The following is a 5,144-nucleotide window of genomic DNA, read 5'->3' on the forward strand; positions in this document are numbered from 1 at the left end:
GACTTTTGTGCTGGGTAGTGATGCAGAGCCACTCTCTCCCCACCACCTCTCTCCAGCCCACCCTGAGCTCTGGAGGCAGAAGCAGAGGTTGCCTCAGCAGCTGTTTCCAAGCGAGGGCTGGGAAAGGTTCTCCAGCTTTTTGCATCAATTGAGCAGTTAAGCACAGTCCTTGTTCCTTCTTCCAGGAGTTTTAATACCTTCCAAACTGTTGACAGACTTCAGTAAGTTTCATGAGATAAAAGGAGAAGGTTTTCTGAAAGGATCAAATTCTGTCTCGGGACAGAATGGGTCTGGGGATAACTACAGGCAAATGGCAAATCTCAGTATGTCTATGTACACATTAGGGGCTTACCTGATAGCTCAGAAGTAATACCAATGATCCCACCTGTTGCTACCTGATACATAAAACCTATGTCCATATTCCTTGTGCTCGTTCAGATGTTTCTTTGACATGCAGTCATGCGATCACTACCTTTGTTAGATCTTCCTCTCTTTCTTCAGAGACCCAAATACATCACAGACTTGTTAAACTGAATTTCTAAAACTGTAGAGAGAATGTTTGCTGTTCCTTAGATTCTCAGAGCAGGAACTATATTTTTTCTGTTTTTCTCTCTGAAGTGTTGTACATTTTGGTACTGAGTCATTAATGAGGCTTCTAGACACAGGGCTGGATGAGGGAAAGAAACAAAAGAGGTCCCAGACACTTGTCAGTGATTTGCACTCTGGACAGAGCCAAGGACAATTTGCATAGCCCAGTTTCCCCTGGGGTGCCCCTAGGCATTAAATAACTGTCTTTCTACAGCATATTGAGCCTCTTGCTTTTTGATGATGTTGCACTAGCATCATAGGGACTAGAGATGACTTACTATTTGCTCAAAAAGATTTGTATCAGTTTTGGTTTTTGACAGGCTTCTCCAAAATTGATACAACTTGCTCCTGGCTATTTTAAATTCCTTGTAAACCAATGGTTCCATATAAAACCAAAGGACCTATAGGGTTAAATCCCCAAACAACTTGTTGAAGGGTAGTTCTGGGACTCAGGGGTCTAACAAGCCCAGAAAATTGATTTTGCCTTCCATTTTTTCCCTGTGAATAGGAAAATTAAAGAATTAGCTTGAGGCTACAGAGGTCCAACTGTGTTATGTGGCCAGGAATTTTGCAATAGTATAGCAAATCCACTCTCTTGGCTTAAACAGCAACTTCCAGATTGCTTCCCAGAGTGGGGAAAAAAAAGAGTTGGGTTTATGTGGCAAAAATGTGTATTTACTAAATACTAAATTTAACTAAAATCCCCTACATTAAGTAATTTCTATTTACCATCTTTTCCTCTTAAAAATTCAGGTTCTTTTTATTTTTTGCCCTGCTCTTTATACTGAAAAATGGCTTAAAATTCTAGGATGGTCCTCAAGCGGCTAAGTAGTAGGAAAAGATATAAGCTGTGCTTGGATAACTGGTGTATATTAGCTAATATCAGCTAATCGTCTTTCTGCTACAGAAGAAAAAAAAGTCTTTGGTATTAGACTTGTTTTAACTAGATTCTTTACATGTTCACTTAAGTTTACACTATAAATTAAAATTCTTGAAACATAGCAAGATAGTTTTTTTAAAAAAATGTAGACTCGAAGGTTTGATTCAGTAATATAACTTAACAGTGAAGGTCAAGAAAAATCAGAATGTTTTGAAAACTTGATAAAAGCAGAAACATGAAAGTGCACAGCTGATTAATACAGTATTCTTTTGTCAGGTATTTCATAGTGAAGATGAGGTATTTCATAGGTATTTCATAGTAAAAATGTTATCAGTGAAATGCCTTAATATTCTTAGGATATATATTTGGGAGGTTGGCTAAATGGAGAGTTTCTGTCATGAAACTGTATGGACTGGAAGGCATTAAGAAATTAGTCCTGGGTGGCACTGTACATATTCAGTATGTTAGACATTTTAAGAGATCTACAAATACTTGTGCAATCCCTCTCAGGGCTAGTTCTTGATACCTAAGGAATTAACACAGCTTCCATTTGTGGAAGTTGCAGTGCACACTAGGAATGCTGCCTTGGCCCACCTTAAAAGCTGGGCCTGCTGACAGGAATCGTGTGAAAGGCCAGTGTCCATGGTCTGCTGCAAAGAGCGGCTCTATGGCACACTATGGTCGCACCTTCAGATGGCTAAATACAACGCAGTCCTACTAGGATGAACTGATGTGAAATGGTGAATTCAGCAGGAGACGGTTAGAAAACTTGGGTCATCAGCAGCGCCACCGATGGGCAGGGAAGGCAGTGAGATGGCTGCAACAATACCTAAGGGTGGCAGAGGTCAGCAGCAGTGAGGGTAGGCTACAGGACAGCACAGGGCATCGATGCGAGAAGATGGACATGGATGGGACAGATGCCAAGCACAGATTTGGAATGAGGAAATAAGGGCATAAAGGCATATCACCACTTAGCAGAAATCTCACTCGAGGCAGGGGAAGTTGTTGGGGGCTTTAAATGGAGCAGCACAGCTCTTTGGATGTAGTCATGGGATAGCCTTGGGCTCCTGTATGCATTTTGTGCAGCCTTAGAATATATTCACAGAATGGTTAAGGTTGGAAGGGACCTCTAGAGATCATCTAGTCCAACCTTCCTGCTCCAGCAGAGACATCTAGAGCACGGGGCACAGGGCAGCATCCAGGCAGGTTTTGAAGACCTACAGAGAAGGAGACTCCACAACCTCCCTGGGCAGCCTGTGCTAGGGCTCTGTCACCCTCACAGTGAAGTTCTTCCTCACCTGGAGATGGAACTTCCTATGCTTCAACTTATACCCATTTCCCCTTGTCCTGTCACTGGCCACCACTGAGAAGAGTTTGGCCCTTTCCTCCCTACATTCTCCCCTCAGATATTTGTACATGTTGCTAAGACCCCCTCTCGCCCTTCTCTTCTCCAGGGAAAAAAGGCTTAACTTACCCAGTCTCTCCTCATACGAGAGATGTTCCAGTCCCTTAATTGTCTTTGTCTCTCTCCGCTGGACCCTCTCTAGAAGCTCCACATCCCTCTTATACTGGGGAGCCCAGAACTGCACACAGTACTCCACGTGCGGCCTCACCAGAGCTGAGTAGAGGGGCAGGATCCCCTCCCTCAACCTGCTGGCAACATCCTCCTGATGCAGCCAGGATCCCATTGGCCTTCTTGGCCACAAGGGCACTGCTGACTCATGGTTGACTTGGTGTCAACCAGGATTCATGGGTCCCTTTCCGTGGAGCTGCTCTCCAGCAGGTCAACCCCTAATCTGTACTGGTGCCTGGGGTTATTCCTCCCCAGGTGCAGGACCCTGTACGTATCCTTATTGAACCTCATGAGGTTCCTCTCTGCCCAACTCTCCAGCCTGTCCAGGTCCCTCTGGATGGCAGCACAGCCCTCTGGAGTGTCGGCCACTCCACCCAGCTGGGTATCATCCGCAAACTTGCTCAGGGTACACTCCGTGCCCTCGTCCAAGTCATCAATGAACAAGTTGAACAGCGTTGGGCCCAGTACTGACTCCTGGGGGACACCACTGGCCACAGGCCTCTAAATGGACTCGGCCCCATTTATCACCACCCTCTGAGCTCTGCCATCCAGCCAGTTCTCAGTCCTCCTCACTGTGCACCTGTCCAGTCCACACTTCCAGAGCTTTCCTATGAGGATATTATGGGAGATGGTGTTGAAAGCCTTGCTGAAGTCAGGGTAGACAACATCCACAGCCATTGAAGGCTATGAGGTTCATTAGATTCCAGAGTAGGAAAGCGTCCATTTGGGTTTTGGAAGAGAAAAGGGAGATGGGTAAGTAAATGATGAATAGAGCTATGAAATCCAGATACAATCTAATAGATAGTGATTCACTATTGGCACTATTTTAAGTGACAGTTTGCATTCCCTGAATCCGCTCCATTTGCAAAAATACATGTGTAAACTAGCCCGTTGCTTTTTTGTAACGAGGCAAATTAAGAACATGCAAGTGGCTTGTTACTCTGGCTCATATTACTTGCTAAGTGTTGAACTACAGTGACTGAACTAATGGGTATCAGATACTTTTACCAATTTTACCAGGGAAATTAGAGTTCTGTGAATTTGTATTTTTGTTCTTCTAAGCAAGGCTGAGGGAATCAGTTGCCTCTCTTACCCGCAGGCCCTCTGTGTTGACTTGGCAGGTATGGATAAGGGAATAGAAAACAACTTCCCTTCTCACTGGGAAACAGAGCCAGGAATAAAGGAGAAAGACCTAAAGTAATCAAAGTGACATTAGGAAGAAATTAAGTATGACTGTATTACAATAAATATTTTTATTACACATTGAGATAGATGCACAAAACCAGATATTGTGATCATAATGCAAAATCCTTGAGAGAAGATTTATTTAATCTTCCATTCACACAATACAGAAAAGATTTTTTTTTTTTCCTTTCCGTTATTGGCACATTAATCCAATGCCTAATGCCTAAATGTTTCCAAGGATTTGCGACGCGTCTGGCATGGCACTTTCCCACAGATAGCGAAGCCATCGTTTCCATACAGCTGCTAACAGAGATTTACCAAGCCGAGGAGGAACTTTCCCCTCGCTTTTCGGAGCCAGAGGAGCTGCGTGCGCTCCTGCTGGATACTTGGCACGGCCGGGTGGGCAGTGGGGCTGCAGATACCCAAATGAAGACCTTACTGTCCCAAATGAAGACCTCGCTGAGGGGGGAGAAGGGCTTGGGGAGGAGGGCCATCACCAGCAGAGTGGCCTGTGGGGCTGCCGCCGGTGCAGCCGCGGCAAGAGGGAAGTTGGGGGCTGCTCCCCAGCACCGCTTGCAGTCACCCACGGGAGTGGTCCTTCGGTGCACACACGCACCGGCTCCCAGTGTCTCCCGGTGCCCGGGCCAGCCACCCTGTCCTGGGGTCAGGTGGAGGGAGCTCCCAGGCAGGCGCCCCCAGCCTGGCTCTCTCCCCACACCCGCGCTCTCCTGCACCGGGGGCGACGTGAGAGGCAGCGCCTCGAGACGGCTCCAGGTGCCCCCTCGGCTGCCCCCTTTGCTGCCCCGCAGCACGACGTCCCCCCCGGGCGGCCGCGGTCCCGGTGGGAGCCGCGCTCCCGCCCGCAGCCGCGCGGCCGCTTCCAGGCGCGCGACGAGCCGCCCATGGCAAGGGCGGGAC

The sequence above is a fragment of the Nothoprocta perdicaria genome, unplaced genomic scaffold, assembly GCF_003342845.1.
Source record: "Nothoprocta perdicaria isolate Ctin4 unplaced genomic scaffold, notPer1 scaffold_274, whole genome shotgun sequence".
NCBI classification, from domain to species: Eukaryota; Metazoa; Chordata; class Aves; order Tinamiformes; family Tinamidae; genus Nothoprocta; species Nothoprocta perdicaria.